This window comes from Diabrotica undecimpunctata, chromosome 4, assembly GCF_040954645.1.
Source record: "Diabrotica undecimpunctata isolate CICGRU chromosome 4, icDiaUnde3, whole genome shotgun sequence".
Lineage (NCBI taxonomy): Eukaryota > Metazoa > Arthropoda > Insecta > Coleoptera > Chrysomelidae > Diabrotica > Diabrotica undecimpunctata.
Genome location: NC_092806.1, coordinates 8,863,460 through 8,884,134, shown reverse-complemented (window position 1 = coordinate 8,884,134; position 20,675 = coordinate 8,863,460). Strand labels below are relative to the sequence as shown.

Sequence of the window (20,675 nt, the reverse complement as noted above, 5' to 3'; positions counted from 1 at the left end):
GTTGTTTAAGTTGTGTGAATAAATTTCGTCCTGTTTATTTATTTAGTTCGATTTTTTCCTATTAACATTATAATTGTCTTTAAATAAGTATTTGCTAGAAATAAACAATTAATATTTTAAAAACTATATTTATATAAAATACAGCACCTTTTTTATGGATCCTAAAATCCGAATTGTTCACAACCAATACAGCATTCAATTTATTTTAACTTCTGAATTTACTATTGAAAATATATTCACCGATTGATCCATAAATCCATAAAAAATACCTATCTTTTCGCCCCCAAATTTCGAATTTATTCAAAATTGACGAGCAGACTATTGTATTCCGTGATTACTCTATGACAGGCAATTTGGAATTCCAAGTAGCAGTCAATTGCGTATACAGCCAGAATACATATGAATTGCTTAGAACGTCCGTTTCCTAAATGCATAATAATTTATCATATGTAGCTGGTAAACGGATCTTAATAGCAGCTGCACAATTTAACCAATTATCTAGAAACTGGCCGCGCAATTGGAAGTTAATGCTGAAATCCGTTAGTTCCAGATATAAAGTTCTTTATTTGGAAGAATTTTTTATGTATATTTACTTTTTAAAAAGGTATGGTTGAAATTTAAAATGTGCTACAAAGATATAATGTCCTATTATAAAATTTGTCCTTAAATCGAAGAAAAAGGAGGTGTTCCTGTCAAAACGGAAAGAATTCCACCATTTATTTTATACGGAGTTACCAAAGAAGTCCAAAAACTTTTAATCATAATAAAATCAGCAACATTGGATTTTACGTACGAAATACTAGCGAGCAGTAATATGAAAATGCAACCAAGCACAGTTGAGAGTTATAAATTAATAAAAAAAAACCCTGGATTATTTGTGAGTTTTGCTAAGAAATCTTCACCATAGTACTCCTTAAGAGGATATAATAGATGTCTTAAAAAAACATGAACGTAAAGTTAAAGACCTAATGAATGTAAAATATTGAGCAACAAATGAAAAACGAGATTTCTTTTCCATAGATTTAGAAAAAAAGCAAAACAACAATGATCATCAAATTTGAAGCTCCAAATAAGAAACAAATGTAAAAGATGCCAAACTTATGGCTATACACAACATAAATGCACACTACAATTCAGATGTGTCAAGTGTGCTGGACAACACGAGTACCGTAATTATGCCTGTGTCTTAATTGAAGTGCCTATCAGCTCCCGATAAAAATTTTGGGCTTATTTTATTTTAAAGCATTGTTTTTTAATTGTTAATTAACTTGTTTTTTAACCTTAATGTTGAGAAACAAATTTGCCGTAATAATAATAAAGTTATTACGTAAGTACTTACAATATTATAACCTCGTAGGACGAAGGATCTCACAGGTACTTTCCGAATGGCCAAACAACAACAGCAACTTCCATATGTTAATTCACCATCACTACTGTCTTCTCCTGGAGTAATTATAATGGGCTTGATAAGAACATGAAAACGCGTGTTTACGTCCCACATTTTATCTTCTTCTTTCTGTGTATGTTTAACCCATTAAGGGCCGAGACAATAAACAAAGAGAAATTTGACAATTGATTTATTAGATTGGATTAAAAACACATAAATTAAGACTAATTTACTACCATAAAGAATTTTTTTTTCTCATGAAAGGAAAAACAGGTGGGTGCGTATACGCACCTTTGGCCAAATACGCATACAATTTTTAAAAAAGGAACATATTGTATCTTAACTGTAAATTAAATTTTAAGATGAAAATTTTCGAAACATTCGGGGTGTAGATGCACTGTACACTTTTTACATAAATAAATAGTATTACTTTTGCACATCCGACATTTTCTTCTTGCACTATTATCGTCTCTTTTTATAATGTGGCCAATATTGTCGAATCTAGATTCATCTGGTAAAGCAAATTTAGATGGACGTCCATATACTGAGTTTGACAATGATGTAGCGGATTCTTCACTATTCTCTGCATGTCCACTATATCTTAGTAAGTTAAGAACCAATCTCGAACGAAACTCCAGTTGGGAAATTTTAGAATCATTCGCAATTTTAAAAATTTTCCAACTATTGACCACCATACTGTCAATCATGTTAGTAAACAACGGCACCTCCACTTTTTTCCTCTTATTTTAATACGGTAATTCGCAATGCCATTATCATGCAGATCCACTCCACCCATGTATAGGTTATATTGGTGAATTAAATTAGGCTGAGGGATAAGAATTTCTTTGTGTTCTTTACGGTTATAACGTTTAGTTTGCATAAGGGGTAAAACGTCACATGTATTTGTCATTACAGTCACTACTGAATTATCGTTCCATCTTGTCATCAAAACTTCTTAATTGGAATCGAATGCACATGTATATGAACCTCTTTCCTTTTTTTTATAATTTTGTTTTCTTCTAGCAGTGCAATTTTCCCTTACTCTTCCTGTTGCAAAGAATCCTTTTTCTTTCAATAGTTCAAAAAGAGCATATGGCGTAAAGAAGTTGTCGAAAAAAACCTTATGTTGCTGTGGGTTTCTAACTATCGAAAGTAAATTCAAAACAACTGCCGTTCCTAAGCTAAAACTATTATGTTTTCTCAGTTTTTCCGCCATATGGAATAAATTTGAACAAATAACCAGTATCAGAACATAAACACCATAGTTTAAAACCAAATCTAACGCAATGAAGTGTATTGACTATTGACGAGATCGTAATTTTAGATTGTTTAGTCTACAAAAAAAATATAATATGGTTTCGGCCAAAGGTGCGTATACGAATCCATCGTATAAACATGTAATTATAGACCTTATTTTTAAAGTATGAATGAATAAGTTTTTAGAATATTAAAAATTTCAACATATTTTTATAATTATAGAATACAAAATATGAATTAAGTTTATAATTAGTATCGGAAAAATTTTTTGTATGAAGATGTGCATAAATCATTAAATTATGCAAAATTATAATAATCTTAAAATATTTAAAAAGTAATATTTTTGTCAAAAGAAAAATGATACTATATACCTCAATCTATTGAGATGTTACTTCAATAAAAAGAAAACATTAAAAAAATTATTTTCGGGCCAAATAAAAATTAACAATAAAGGTTGCGTTTACGCACCTTTGGCCGTAAATGGGTTTTAATGCATCACTGCCAGTTGGAAGCGGTTATATTTTGTATGGTTTATTCTAATAATAATTTGACATCTTTTAATTTCAAGGTTATGTTTTTTGCTCTACCTCATTTTTTATATGTGCCCATACCAGCTCGATAGGATTCAATTCATAATGATACGGTAGAGTTCTTAATACGGTGATGCCATGCTCACTGCTTTCAAGATGCAGAAATTGGTATTTTTTCCATACGACGGCTGTGATAAGGTGCATTGTCCATTATAATTGCCGATTCAGGTTCTACAAGAGAAGGAAAACCACTTTTCAAACACATCCTGAGGAATTATCAATAGTAATACCACTATTGATTCAATTTTCGCGATAAGTCTGTCGATTTACTTCTAAACGAAACTGAGTTGCTTGAAAACACCACGAGTCCGTAGGACGAGTGGTGTTTTCTTTAAAAAACTCAGTTGAGTTTAGAAATAAAAGACAGACTTATAAGCTAAATTAAATCACGAGTGGTATTTTATTAGACTATTTCATGAACAAAGTGATAGGTCAAAAATTCAGTAGAATGAGAGGAAGGAATTTAGTTAGTCTTTCGTTGTTATTTTCTGCATCTAATTTGTAGTTGCGATCCACACAGAACATCATAAATTGTCTCCATATATAAGATTTAGATTTTCTTGTGTTACTCGGTATATTTTCTTCAATGTTTTGGTTTATAACTTCGTTTGAAGTACCACCGAAACGACTCATTTTGACGTATTAATAATTTTTTTGGCAAACGTCAAACTTTACTTTGCGTTCGGTATCCATGGTTACGTCGTTGAAAACACGAAGCTGATAGACCAATCAGAATTGAAAGACAGTTGGTGTTTTCGCGATAACACAAGCTGTCTTTGGTTTGTGATTGGTCAGATTATGTGAAAATTTTAAGATGACTGCAATAGTCATGAGGAATTCATATCCTCATGACAATCGCTCGTTTTGATAGAGGTAAAGACATTTAAACCACCTTGTAAGAAACCTGAATCACTTACGCACCTATGTGCGTAAGATTGAGGCGTCTCCCTTTGCTCGAAGTGCTTTTAAGCCGGTTGAAATTCCCTTATTAAAAGGCTGTCGTGAACTTTTAATATTTAAGTCTTGCCATACTTTGCATTTGATACGACCCTCATTCAACCATGTCTCGTCCACATAATAATTTTTTTCCCAAGACGTCTAAAATCACGAATTTTTTGTAAATTTTCTCTCCGGCCGAAAATTAATTTCACGTAATGTTCTTTGTAATACCCGCATGGATATTTTATTTATACACGTTGGTTTTGATGCCATGTTACCCGACTGTGCGCTCATGTAAAACTTCTGATCACTTGATTTTAATATTTGTTTCTACTATTTGCCGGTGAGTTTTAACAATGTTGCCATATTGCAATAAGAATATTACTTTCGAAAAAGGTAACAATGTCCGCCTGTCCCTCTCTAGACATTCAGGTATACCTCAATGACACTGATAAGCTACACGCGGTACTAAATAATAAATTTCGCAACAAGGCGAGTATACTTTATCTAGTTCGGACTTATATCAGATGTAACCGGCAAAAATGATAATTGGGAAGTAAATTTATGTGCTAATAAATAAATAAATACATAGCCGCTTACTATCAAGTGTTTACGAACTACAAAATGTCTGCCTTGACAATCCTATTGAATTTGGATTATAAGTAGGGTAATGGGGGGCAACTGGACCCAGGGCGTGTCTGGGCCATAGCTTTTTCATTCTTAAACTGTAAATGTACTTAAGTTTTTTGCCATTGACTGTACTGCAAGAACGTGCCTTCCCTCCAAAACATTAATTCTAACCTTCATAGTACTTTTGGTTGCTGTGAGAAGTCCAATTTAAATTCGTAGTTATTTTTTATAAAATCAACGTGGCGTGCTTGTGATTTACATTATTGGTTTGATTATCAGTAGTAATATCCCTAGGACATTGATAACAGACGAGATAATTTCATGACAATCGAAAGCTCGTTCCTTGGTAACAGCACAAAGCCGAAGGCTGAGTGCTGTTACCAAGCAACGAGCTTGAGAAATTTGTCATGAAATTATGAGGCATTCATCAATGTCCGAGGGATATTCGGCGGATAATTTTTCGAAAAAAAAAATCATAACTCATAAATATATTTGTGACTGTAGGTTGTATTTCTGGGAATTTTTTCTTTGATTAGCTCATTTATACTTTGAACATTCTCATTGCCGAAACGTGACATTTTGAAATTTATTTGGATGAAGTTGTCAAACTTGATCGTGTTATCATAGGGATTGAAAATTGCACTGAATGCAATTATCAGTCTAATGTTGACATGATTGGGTGAAATTGTTCCACATGACACAAAATGACGAAATTTGAATGGTTGTTAGAACAGTCGAAAAATTATCAAGGTAACTGTTTTTACAATGTATTTTAGTGTAAAAGTGTTGATTACTATTCTATTAACAATGTTTAAATTAGTTTTGCATGCTTATTTTATTAGTTTTGAGGTTAGAATGGGTGGTCCAGTTATCCCGAGAGCTTTTGCTCTTTCGGGGTAACTGGGACCCATATCGGAAGTAATTGTGCCAGGGCCTAGTCCAGTTACCCCTCAGGACCTCAGGACCTAAATTTTTTTTTCCATCCTTTACTTTTTAAAGCCTAGGTTATATCAGATTGTTTTTGTTTCAGAAAATGGTACGAACGTACATAAGAAAAAATGGCTTTAAGACGATACGGGGTGCATCATTATTTTACAATATTCTACGATCTACACTGAAGCATGGAGTCAAAAGAACGTATGGGACTGGACTGACTTCAAAAGAAGGTAAAAGTGTTGGAGGAGTTCTGTAATATTTTTCGTCTCTTGTGAAAACAGAAATTGCAGATTGCATAAAAATTATGAAAAAAAATGGGTTTGGTCTATCCAGAAAGGACGTATTAGACTTAGTACAATTGTATATAAGACAGAATAATATCAAACCTATTTGTCCACAGATAAGATTAAGCAAAAAAAATACTATTATGAAGTTACCTCTACACACGACACATTTATTACAACCATTAGATGTGTCAGTCTTTAGTTATCTAAAAAATAGTTGGAACAAGGCACTCAGTAAGTGGCAGAGGGAAAATCCTCGCAAAAAATTGCTAAAGAAATATTTGTACAAATAATAACCAAGCTAGCAAATGAAATACCTAGTATTAATTAAATTATAGGATTTAAAGCCACAGGAATTTATAATTCCGATAAACAAGGTCCTAACAGAGATGCAATTCCTACATCAATATTCAAAAAAGATGATTTGCTTATTAGGTATAAAAATAATCTTCCCAATCCCACTACAGTACACTTGGAAGCCACTGCTTCTTTCCAATACTCAGTAACTATCCCTTTTTTAGCCACAATATACTCAGAAGATAGTAGGCCTACATCTTCAGCAGCATTACAACCAGATGCAAGTCTTGTTATAGCCACTGGAAATCAAGAAGACTACAATTATTCAAATGTAGGGCAACAAGCATCCCATACTTCTTCAGATACGGTACAATCAGATATCTCGAACGCTTTAATCCTAACAGAATATCCAGAAACCTCTGTCTCTACCTTTGCAATGGTTGAAAGAACAGAAGCTAGTTCTGCAAACGAAGTTCAAGTAGAAACAGAAAGCCCTGTCTCGCCAATTGGACCTTCTTTACAAACACGTAAATCATTTCAGGAATTGCTGTTAGAAATGATGAAAAAAGATAAAAGACCACAGAATTCAGGGAAGAAACGAAAAAGACAGGTCATTAACTGTGAAATTATCACCTGCAAAGGTCACCTAATAAAAAAAGAACAAGGTGAGAAAGAAAAATGAAAGAAATTGAAAAAAAAATATGAAAAAAAGGCCATACCGAAAGCTAAACGAAGTAGGCCTACACTAATCTTTTTAAAACACAAGAAAAAGAACAGTTTTGATTGTATATCAGAAAGTAGTGATGATGTTGATTTACAAGATATTGTAGAAAAAAATGAAAGATATTTAGATAGCGAGAAGAAATTTGAAATGTTCTGTAATAAATGTATGTAAATGTGAATATGTAATCTTTAAGTATGAAGAAAGAGTATTTTCCAGAAAAAATCTTAAGCTTTACAGATGAAGAGGTTGAAATTTCATCAATGCAGAAATATTTGAAATCTTGGAAGTAGCCGTATAAAGCAGATATTGGAAAATACGATTGGGATGACGTTATTGGTGCAATTGAAGAACCAAAAATTACTTCTAAAAGAGGGTTTTTCATGTGAAAGAATTGCAGCATTTGTGGGACATTATACAAGATTATAAACGCTTCTTTACTAATCTTATTTTTCAATTTGCTGTTTATGTTTCATGGAGAATTTTGTTTAGGAATATATTAAGATATTAGTTTTCATTTGTTCAGTTTTAATAAACTCTTTAAATGAAAATTTATAAACTCTTTAATGTAATGGCATTAATATATATATATATATATATATATATATATATATATATATATATATATATATATATATATATATATATTGTTAACTGACTTACATTGAGTCTGGTTTCAAATCCGCTCAATTTAAATTATTGTTTGAGGTTTCTTTGAAATATGTAAAGATATGCAATCAGGCCCAGATAGCCCACAATGATTTCTACCAGCTCTTATGAGGTTTTAGGCTGGATGCTTCAGTCACCCCTGTTAATTGAGGGAACTGGACCCACCGTACGTACAATTTTATTATTTATTTTATTATTACTGTAATACTTTCAATCAAATTAAGGTTCCATACATTTAAATAGTATTAAATTTAGGTCATGTTTTTATACAAATAGTTTAAAATTTACTTATACTTTGATCATTAGGTAACTAAAAATATGAGCCGAACGCAGATTTGTTGTAAAATCATGATACAAGTACCCCGCTTTACCCTACTTGACTTGGAAACTTAAGTTATTATGGTTCGCTAGTGATATATAGGTGATTTGGATTTCGATTTATCATCAATATCTTTGTTTTTCTGTGATAATTTTTTATACCAGCAGATCTCTCCAGCTGATATTGTGTTAGGTAAACTTTATAAGTCCATCGAACTGCCTGCAATTATTTACAATAAAAAAAAACAAAAAATAAATAATTTAAATTTTTAACAAAACTGTTTATACTCATTTCCCATCGTATAGTTAATAGAAAACTTTAATAATATTTATAGAACCATATTAAAGTCATTAATATAATTTAATTAAACTCTATTTCTGTTTTCTGTACACTCTTGTCGTAATTATCGGAGAAAGCAAACAGCGGATCGTATAACCGACTAACACCTCTAGGACACCACGCGATCTGCCTTACTGTCACAGTCCATAATAGTTAATTATCTAGAAAGACCCTGTTAACAGGTTTACCAAGACATGTAGCTAATTCAATCAGATCGCAGAAGATGCACACTATATGTCGTATCCTCCCCTCACCAACAGTCTCTCAAAATCATCTGAGCGTTAAGCTAATTGAACTGAATAAATTACTCTAAATATGGCCGTCTAAAAAGGTTTTCCGCACGTAATCGATATGGTTTTATATATGTGACATCACCCATTGTATATGTATCCAAATCGGTATTTTTCGTCCTCTTTTATTACCCTAAATAGGTGATGGACGAAATTAACTTTTTATTAAAGGTCAAGTTCCAAAATATTTACTTAAACTTAAATTGAAGATTTAAATATCATTTTTTAGAAGACTAAAATTGTAAATAATGTACTAAGTATTCAAAAATAGGAAAATAATTTTTAAGATAGGGAAATTGGGGCTATTTGAACAGCTATTTGAAGTACAAGAACTTGGGAATCATGGAAAGTACTGAGAGGATTGAAACAAAACTTAAAAGAAAAAATTAAATTGGGAAATATACAGGACAAAAAATGGAAGGACTATTACAAAGAACTGTTAACAGAACAACAACCACAATTCATTGGAAAAGAAATCAGGCGAAGACGAAGCAGATTCCCACAACAAGAAATAGAAATAACAGATAGGGAAATGAGAACGGGCATAAAAGCAATCAAAAATAAGAAAGCACCGGGATCTGGAGACATCTCACCTGAGCTTATAAAGTACGGCTTAAAAAATTACACCTAATGGCGGCAGGATGATGGAGGCATAAGCGGAGGAATAAGCGTAATATCGTCAATAGAAAGATTATATGAAAAGATACTGCGAGGGAAGATCGAGCAAGCGATAAAAGACAAAATCGGGAAGGATCAGGCAGGCTTCACGGCAGGAAGATCATGCATAGAGCACATATACACACTGAAACAACTGTTGGAAAAGAAAAAAGCAAAAAATTTACATATACATTTGGCATTTGTGGACCTAAGAAAGGCGTATCACTCTGTACCAAGGTCAGAACTATGGGAGGCAATGTACAAATTAGAAATACAGACAGAATTCATAGAAGCTAATCATAGGAAACTTCACCACAATAAAAGGACTGTTCCACATCTCCAACTCTATTTAAAATATACTTAGAGAAAGCATTGACTACATAGAAAAGAAAATGCGAAGGCATGGGAGTACCAGTACGAAACGAATACCTATACACGTTAAGCTTTGCAGACGGTCAAGTAGTGATTGCACAATACCAAGAAGACCTCAGTTACATGATGAAGAAACTACAAGAAGAATATACCCAGGCTAACCAAGATATTAACCTCGCGAAAACAGAGTACCTATCTACAAGTGAAGAAGACATAGAAGATTTACAGATTGACGACAACGTAACCATCAAAGGAAAGGATAAATTCAAATACTTGGGGTTTATAATCATTATTATTATGATATATGGGGCTGAAAATTGGATTATAAACAAGAAAAACAGCAGTAAGATAGTAGCAACAGAGATGGAATGTCTGCGAAGATGCTGCAGAGTAACAAGAATGTATAGGAGAAGTAATAACGAAATAAAGCAAAGAACATCAATCGAAACAGACATACTAACATATATAGAACAAAAAAGACTAAAGTGGTATAGACACGTAAGAATAACTAGTCACAGCAGATGGATAAATATATTAACCGATTGGAGCCCCATAGGAAGGAGAAAAAGAGGACGACCCCGAAGATCCTGGAGGAACGAAGTGGACGCCATGAGTAAGAAAGGCCACGTTCAAGAATGAGACAACAGAGAGGGATGGAAACGGTTAAGCGAGGGAAGGCAGTGAATACTGTAGAATCTCTGAAATATGTTTCTCATGTTATAAGTTTTGAAGATAAGCTCCAGGCTTCAGCAATAAAAATTTCGTAGCGATTGGTCTATGGAAGTGATAAATTTTATTGATCTCATGAGAATCGTAAAAATTGACAAAAATTGCTCAACTTTTATTTATCTAACAGATTTATGGAAACTGACTTGGCAACAAATCAACAAAATGATTTTTTTCAACGAGAACTTCAGTGATCTTCACACCTCACATCCGATGTAAAATCTGTTCCAAAAGGAACCTCATGGTTCCCCAACACAATTTCGTGTTCAATGGTCATCTGTACCTATATATTTTCAACCTCCCTTTTTAATCCAGATTTATAAAAATTTGACTTTTCTACGTATTTTGTCCTGATTTAACGAGTAACTTTTTTATCCAGTTGATTTTTCATACAAAGTCTGATTTCCATATATAGGAAGCCATAATAATTTTTGTTTTTCTTTTCGCAATATTCGAGCCCTATCTGTTAAAAGTTGCTTTTTTTATTTCTTTGGTGTCTCTAATAATAAAGTTAACTTTCCATGCCCTTTTTTTATAAATTTTTTATTAAATTGTGTACTTAAGCTCTAATTAAAACAAGTTACTTTTTCTCCTGGCTTCAAGTTTCATTATATTTTACATCAGCGATAGAATAGAAATATTATATCATATTATATTGTTTTCTTGTTAACATACTGTGACATTTTTGTGACTTTTTAATGTTTGTATAAATTTAGTGAAAATTCTGAATGTGTTTTTTACTGTATTTTTATTTTAATTTTTAAATGTATGTTCTAACACCTAAACCTATGCATTTGACAGTGTTTCACATCTTTATATGACTTTACAATCATTAGAACTGAAGAAGTGCAGAAATACTGCACGAAACGTTTTCTATTAAAAGATTGAAATAGTCCTTGACCGATATCCTCATTTACATAAATGTACTCGAGTAATTTACATTTACATATGTACTCGAGTAATCGATGTAATTAGTAAGTTTCATACTAATTATACCTACATGTTCATCGACTTTATACAGCATGTTCTATTTGATTGTTCTTCTGCCTTTAAAACCACCAAAATAATCGAAAGGTAAGCAATTGTCTTAAAATGCCCATTTAAAACGAAATATCACTAAATTAGAAACCCCATATCGCAAAATTCAGAAAGCATATCTTCAAATTTATTTAATTATACATTTAAAATATTAACAAAGGGTTGAACTAAATGAAACAGGAATTATTAAACCTAATCTCACTTAATTAAGGGAGAGATATGAATGAGACACAATTAGGGAAAAGGTATAAATGTCCCTAATCGCATATTTTGTAGGTAAAATAGATTTCGAGGAGGATTTTCATTGAATTTAAAGGTATAAGTATTGTAAGAAAACATATGGCTTGTAATAAATGATACAGGAATTGTTATATCAGTTGTAGGGTTTGGAAAGAGTGTTATAACTAAAGCTTGGATAATAGTTTTCCTCATTCTAGGTGTTTTTTGCACATTTTGCACGTAAATTTCGCCTATTTGTGACTTTGTATGCTTCTACCCATGATATTATTTATACTACTATTACTAAACCTCTCTATAATAAAATTTTGGGTCAATAATAAAATATCAATGGTTTTTTTATAAGAGATTTCTAGGAAAATATATTTGATCGAAATTTGAGGTTTAACTATTGGGACATTCCTAACCTTTTTTCCTTGTTTAATAAACAATTATCATTTGTACAGTCGGTTACTGCATCAGAGTTAAGTTTTGTTGAGTGTGCTAAAACGCAAAGAACACAAATTTTAAGCCTAAGGTTACATGAATGTGTAAACGTGCAATTGTTTACTTGTGTTAGATAATATGTTTACATTGGGAACGTCTTGTGCGGTAGTCTGATCCAAAATGGACGAAGAAGCGGATGATTTTTATTTAATGGAAAACAGTTGTTTAAAATATATGTTTCTAAAAAAGGAAAAGCAATATAAGGTTAATATGTTAATAATATACAGTGATCGACTAAATTATGGAATATTAACATTATTTCGAGAACCGTCGAGTTTTGATGGAGAAATCCCGAAACAGGTCGATTTTTGTTATAAAATACCCATGTTATAACGTACATGGAGTAGGGATGACGTCACCGGTGTGGGTGTAGTGACATAACCGTTAATATTTTTAAATAGAAATTGGTATAATGCGACACCTCATTTGAAGAAGAATTTAATAGTCTATTTAACGACATTAAATTTTTAACTAAAATATTTTTTTATTGGTACAAAAATATTTTTTTTAAATTTAAATTCAACTAAATTACAACTAATGATTTAATTTATAATGTACTTTAAAGTAACCAAATTATGCATAATACTTATTTTAAATTAAATGTTCGAAATGCCATCCATCTGTTCCTGCCATGACTTTCTGAAGTAAATACTTAAAAAAGCAAAAATAAGTAACAATAATAATGGACACAAAAAGTTATCTCATAAACACTGACACTTTTTGTCAAATGTTAATTCAAGCAAGTGATAATGGCATAGTTACTGTAATATTTATTGACGTAAATGTTTTGATTTTGTGAATTGTCATCAGTTGTCCATTATAATTTTTACTTTTGAATACTAAAGTATGGCTCACCTAAATAAAACACAACGCATAGAAATATTAATTCTTAGCATATGCGGAGATAAAAAAAAGAACACAGAACGAGGTATGCAATTTATTCAACGCAAAATAACCAGACAGACCCATCAGCCAATCAACAGTAAGTAAAATAGTCCGAAAATTTGGAGAAACTGGGCACGTTAAACATATTCCAAACGCTGGGCGTCCTAAAATTGAAGATAATGTGAAACTTGATATTTTATTAAATGTACATGACAATCCTCACAGTAGTTCAACACAAATGGGTGAATATGCTGGAGTTTTCCAACGATCGGTATTACGTATTTAAAAAAAAAATACCATCCCTGCAAAATTCAACTACATCAGGAATTAAACGACAACGATCCCGATCGCCGGCTTCAATTTTCTGAAATTATGCAGGATTTATGTATCCGCAATCCACATTTCATCAATCAAATCCTTTTTTTTTATGAAGCCACATTTTTTATACATGGTACCGTGAATCGTCAAAATTGCAGATATTGGAGTCAAGAAAACCCACATTGGATGACTGAGTCACACACGCAATATCCTCAGAAAGTAAATGTATGGGCAGGGATCATTAATGACAAAATCATTGCCCATTTTTTCTTTGAAGAAAATCTAACAGGAGAACGTTATTTAACTTTTTTGAGAAATCAACTTATACCTGTCCTTGCTAACATGTATCCAAATGCCAATAATCCAAATTTACCTAGTGAAAATATCTGGTTTTAACAAGATGGAGCCCCTTCGCATTACGCACGTGAAGTACGTCAATTTTTAAATCATTGCTTCCCAGGAGGTGGATCAAAAGACGAGGTTTTATAGAGTGGCCAGCAAGGTCGCCAGATCTAACTCTAGACTTTTTCCTGTAGGGTTACATAAAATCAAAAGTTTATGTCAATAGACCCCAAAACTTACAGGACTTGAAATATAGAATTAGGCATGAAATGAGTCTAATTACTCCAGAAGTAATCCGCAATATACTTAATGAATGTGTCCGTAGATTCGCATATTGTCAAGAAACCGATGGATGGTATTTCGAACATTTAATTTAAATTACTTTTTATGCATAATTTGATTACTTTAAAGTACATTATTAATTAAATCATTAGTTGTATTTTAGTTGAATTTAAATTAAAAAAGGTTTAAATGAGGTGTCGCATTATACCGATTTCTATTTAAAAAAATTAACGATTACGTCACTACACCTACACCGGTGACATCATCCCTACTCCATGTACGTTATAACATGGGTATTTTATAACAAAATTCGACCTGTTTCGGGATTTCCCCCAAAACTCGACGGTTCTCGAAATAATGATAATATTCCATAATTTAGCCGTTCACCACTGTATATATATATATATATATATATATATATATATATATATATATATATATAGACTAGGACCTCTACCAGTATTCAACACGAAAGATATAAATGAAATAACACAAAACGAACAATGAATAACACAACGAATGACATAACATCAACTGCAAAAAAATCTGTGGTAAAAATAAAAATCCGAGAAAAACGAAATTGAAACAAACAACACTGGTTTTAATGGAAGAACGAAGAAGAACATCGAAAGAATCACCAGAGTATAAGGCTATCAACAATAAAGTTAAAAACAGCATAAGGTCAGACTTACGAGCCTATCAAACAAAACAAATATTGCAAACCATCGAAAGAGCTTAAATACCGGAATATAGATAGATAATATTAAATCACTTTCGTGTGATTTGTTTAGAAAGAGGCAGAGATAATAATAATGAATGACTTACTTTAAACTGATTTTAATTTAAATAATTAAATATTATTCCTTTTTCATCCATTTTTTTGCAGAAACCATTAAATTTTGCACCAAAAATTATACATGTAGCCTCTAGTATATGCCTCTAACAAATTGAAAGCCCTTACTCACATTACTAAACATAAAAGAACTCTTATACCACCGTACCTAATTTATTTCTCATTATTTATATGGAAAATGTACGTCGAAAATGAATGTTTCACTAGAAACCGAAGCGGCGTGTCTACCAAACTGCGGTAAACTTATTATCTTCCGCTGCAAACTTTTCAGACAGGAATTATGAAAACAAAACGTGCATGTTGTCTTATAAGTTTCTTTAACCTGTCCAGTGTGATGTGTGGATAAAATGCATTTATGTCAAGAGATTTTGAAATATACTGAAGGTTTAGAGGAGATGGCAGAGATAGTTATCGCCACCATAATTTAGCTTGTAAATATTTTTCCACTGCTAGACGTGAGCCTGCCCTGAATCCATCTCTTTTATACTTATCTGGCTTATATATACACTAGGGTGCAAAGTTAACTGGACACTCAGATTTTTTTGTTTTTTGTTGGTGTTTAGATCAAAACTTGTTTAATTTGTTTGAATTGTATTTTATGCCTTATTAGCGATAACGTTTTTTCTTAGTAATAATTTAAGTTTATTGTGTAACTGTACTTGATTATAAGTTCGACTGTAGGTTTTTGTATTGTCTCTGTAGTTATTGTGTAGCGTTTTAAATTTGGTGGAATATTTTCGTTTTTCTGTTTGCAAATGAATTTTAAAACGATCAATATATTATGGCATTTTAAGTTGAGATTCTAAATATCAAGTTTTGGTATTCAGCTGTTTTTGTCTTTCGTCGTTAAAACGCAATAAACTGGAATATTTAAAAGTTGTTTCGAGTCCCCTAATATAATATTGCAAGTCAGGTATACGGTTTTTCTAAGACGTATTAACTGAGAATATTTTTTTTGTCTTTGTTTACATTAATATTCCCCTATTCTCTGTATGTATTGTGAGGTAAAAAATTTCCAGTTAACCAATTTAAAAGTAAATAATCAAGAAGTTTTTTTGTTGGTTCGTTGCTAAGAACGAGGTCAAAAAAGGGTAGATTGTTTGTTTTAAATTTGTAGGCAAAAACTAGCTGTGAGACGTAAAGGGAAATTTATTTTGCGTTGAAATTTGTAAAATGTAAGGCATTGAGGAGTCGACATTTAAGCCCCAAGCAGAGCAGACGTGTTACAATGGAGTGAAGCAAGAGATGCCAGAGTAGAAAGATTTTTTTTTGTGTTATGTCTTAAGACCGGTTAAGGTGATAATACTCTCTGCAATATGGCAGTTTAGAACATAGTAATCACCATAAGATTTGTGAACCGGCACTGAAGAAATTTGGAAAATTATTATATAGGATGTCCCCGTTGTCAGCTTGCTTCCTCCACAGAAAATAATTCTACATCTCTTGATTGTTCGTCCCTGAGTATGGAAATAGTTTGCTTTGTCCCTGTTGGAGAATATGTCCAGATAGAGTCCCATAGATGTTAACAAGTTTTTTTGAAAGTTAAGTGCTAAACAGTGAAATCAAGGTAACATTTAACATATTAATTTTAAAGTAAAGACAGACATTATTTTTGATAATTATTAATAATTGCTTTCGTTAAAATTTAAAAAGATTTTGTAATAAATAATAAATTGTAAATTTTATGGTTTAACTTAGTTGTCATTTTAATTGTTTTTTTTTTTAATTTAATGCTAACATACGACAGCTAGTTTCATTTGTTTCGATATTTATTTGTTTTGTTTGTTTTAAAAAAAGGTTAATCTCTGTGCGGTAATATTTGTAAGTTTTTGTAGTATCTCCAACCCCTTTGTAAACGGACACATGTAAAGTTTTTTTATTCTGTATTTGGCAACTATTTATATAGTATATTTTTTATGCCATTTATGTGTTGATAACTGTTTGTATGAGACAAAAGTAAACGTTTTGATTTGTTTCTCTGATCCATTTTTGTTTTTATTTTAGAAAATCTCCTAACCTTTTTGTATGTTTACTTTTTAGGAAGGAAGAAACTTTCTTTCCTCCAGCAGGAAGTTTTCTCGAAGCGGCGTTCCTTTTAAATAGCTAGAGGTATTTCTTCTTGTCTTTTTTTGCCCATTTGTCCAGGAGATTTATGTAAGTAACCTTTTTATTTCATTCATTGTGTAGATACCCCAATCCGACCCATTTATTTCAACTTATCCACGACCCCAGCTCTCCAACAACCAACTGAGTGTAGTTCGCACTAGTAGCGTTTATTTTGCTTGCCTTATCTTCGCCCCCATAGTTTCTGCCCCCAAATTTTCTACCCCCATGTTCGTACCCTATGGTAAGCAAAATAATTTCGTTACAATTGGAGTACGGGAAATTTACACTGGATATTTGAAATCCATTTGTTTGAAGCCAATTTTAGTGACATATTTACCAAGACGGATCTCCAGCCCATTTTGGTGTAAATGTTTGGCGTTATTTAGGCATTTTCGGACGATATATTGGTAGTTTAGGTAGTATTGAATGGGCTCCTCGTTTAGCTGATTTGAGTCCCAAAGATTATTTTTATTGGAGAAACTTAAAAAGTAGAATTTAAAAAAAAACTAAGCCAGTGTTGCATAGATAAGGCGATTATATCGACGAATCCATATTAATTTCTAGAGAAACAGAAAATATAATAGACGCATTCACCATTTGTTTGATCTTTTTAAGATGTTCCTGACTAAATAAAATCGAAAGTAATATTTACAGTTGAACTGGTATTGAAGTGGAGTTTTTAATAAAGGTACAATATACTGGTATTGTATTTAAAAGTAGAAATTGATAGGCCCTCCGGCCGTGTGATAGCCTGTGTAACGTAGGTTACATAGGTTATCACATGCGGCTAATCGAAGGAAACCCTACTTTTACTTAGAAGTATGCTTGTCGAAAACTCGTACCTACTTCCTTAATTAAAAAATATCTTTTCTCGAGAAATTATGGTTCCACAAGAGATGATTTACCCAATGGTGATCAATTGAGGACAATTTCAAATAACACTGTTGATAATACAGTTCTGAAGACTACAACGCATAGGACTCCTTTGACTTTGTCAATATCACATTATTCTTCCTTACCATACTTCCCTCAAGTTACAGACAAACTTATTAAACTATTTACAAATATACCAGGGGAATAGCAATAGAAAACTCTTAAACTGTCAGGAACTTATTTTCTAAAACCAAAACACCTTGAACAAATTAATGATGTTTACCACATTCACCGTTGTATTGTCACTTAGGGGTAGATTAACCTCCCACCGTAGTGATATTAACTTATCTAAGCACACTCATGCTCTGATACAACATGATATTATTTCTAAACATAAGAACAATAATTATCTTCTTCAAGTGCCATCTCCGCGGCGGATCATCATAGCTATTCGGACTTTTGAGACGGCTGCTCTGAAAAGTTCATTTGATGTACATCCGTACCACTCTCTCAGGTTGCGCAGCCATGACATTCTACGCCTCCCTATGCTTCTCTTTTCTTGGATCTTTCCCTGCATAATCAGTTGGGGCAAGGTGTATTTCTCTCCACGTGTAATATGTCCGAGATATTCTAATTTTCTTGTTTTTATTATATTTAAAATTTCCATTTCTTTGTTCATCCTTCTCAGAACCTCTTTGTTTGTGACGTCTTTTGTCCATGATAGTTTCAGAATTCTTCTGTATACCCACAGCTCGAATGATTTCAGTTTTTTCATTGATGTCGCATTCAAGGTCTAAGATTCCATTCCATAAAATAAAGTCGAAAAAACATAGCACCTCGCCAACCTAACTCTTAGTTCCAGTTATAAATCCCTGGTACATAGCACTCTTCTCATTTTGTTGAAATTTGCTCTAACCTTTTCTATTCTTATTTTGATCTCGTGATTGTAATCATTTGTGGAGTTAATCATTGTTCCCAGGTATGCATATTTATCCACTTGTTCGACGTTGGTTCCGTTTATTAGAAGATTCTCGTTATTTCTTTGAGTTTTCGATATTCTCATAAATTTCGTCTTCTTGGCATTTATTGTTAGACCATACTCTTTTCCATACTCTGCTATTCTGGTCACCAGTCTCTGAAGATCTTCAATGTTTTCGGCTAAGATCACAGTGTCGTCCGCATATTTAATGTTGTTAATGGAAACTCCATTTACCTTTATTTCAGCTGTTTCACCCTGCTGCAACAATAATTATAAAGAGGTTAAAATTCTTTACAATTAAATAAATGTCACCAAAAGACAGTTTTTGGAAATGTGTTACATCCGAATGCTCTTAACAAGAGAACTGACATTAATAACTTGAGTTAAATTTATTACTCCTTAATTTTGCAGAATTAAATATAGTTTTCATTCTTCTTACAGTTTTAATCAGGGAACTAATTATTTTTAAATAATTACGTATCTTATTGATTCTTTAAATAATTAAATAATAAATATAAATAAGCATATACTTTTTACGTAGTCGATAATGTGATGAGCGTAGTGAACCATAGATTAACCACTATTATTTATTCCTTTAAATCGGTAGTGTTCCATTTAAACACTACGTGCGTCCTCACAGGTTAATGCAAAGATAAAATAATAAAATGATAAAGGTGTTTAAGAAACCTAGCTTATTTCATTAATGTCAACTTACACTAACTTTGGCAACACCCTGGTATGTTAACGTTTTTGAAATTACCGCTCTCTTAGTTCGAGCTTTATCAAATCTCATTCTTGGTTTTTCGGGTGTACTTTAACACACTTTTAATCAACGTGCCTGTTAGAATGTCTCTTCTCTATTCTTTGAAGTATTACAATTTATTAATCTTACAATTTATTAATCGCCGATATTTTAGTAATTTTGTTAAAATATCTGTTCCCCATTTTAACATCTACGTTTTATATATTTGGCTTTATATAAAATTTCCTTAACAGTTTTTATAATGTCTATAAACCAAATGTTATTGCTTTAGTTTTCTTTATTTATGGTTTTTATATAATAAAACCCGCAACAAAATTATAAAACCTACAGCATATGTCGTTTACGGCAATCAATGGGGACCAACTCCGAGAGCACTCCCTTGGGGAGTATAAGGGGATTTTACAACATCAAAATTTAAACTTAAAATTGGATGTTTTCCGAAAAAATTCCCGTTGTGCTCCCTAATTCTTCTTGCTTGATTGAAAAACAGCCGCCCTCTTTTTAATTTAGTTATATATTAGCAGCAGGCAACATTTTTTTAATACTAATTGGGTGGGGATTGCGTTTTTTGTACTTAAGCTGTAAAATAAATAAGGCTTGGTGGATCAAGCGTATTTAAAACGTTTTACTAATTATGTTAAGTCTCCTCGATGTACTTGTATTGTTCAGAATCAAAAGAGAAACATAAAAATTAATGAACTGTACTGAATAAGGTAGTTATAACATCCAAGACAAAATGTTCCAATTAGGACATCAATTATAATGCAATAAAAGGGAATTTTTATTCGTTCAATAATGCTCGTACGTAGCAAGTTTGGCTTTAAATATCAAAAGCAATTATTTTATTTATAGAAAGAGCTAGAGCAAAAAGAAGAAATAAATATCGTTCATACTCTTATATATATATATATATATATATATATATATATATATATATATATATATATATATATATATATATATATATATATATTATATATATATATATATATATATATATATATATATATATATATATATATATATTTATATATATATATATATATATATATATATATATATATATATTTATATATATATATATATATATATATATATAT

General features: G+C 31.7%; 1 protein-coding gene across 1 annotated transcript in view; it reads right to left on the bottom strand.

Moving 5' to 3' along the window:
* The window catches only part of sNPF (short neuropeptide F precursor), a 185,734-nt gene that overhangs the window by 100,387 nt on the left and 64,672 nt on the right, over positions 1–20,675 (bottom strand). The window lies entirely within an intron of this gene.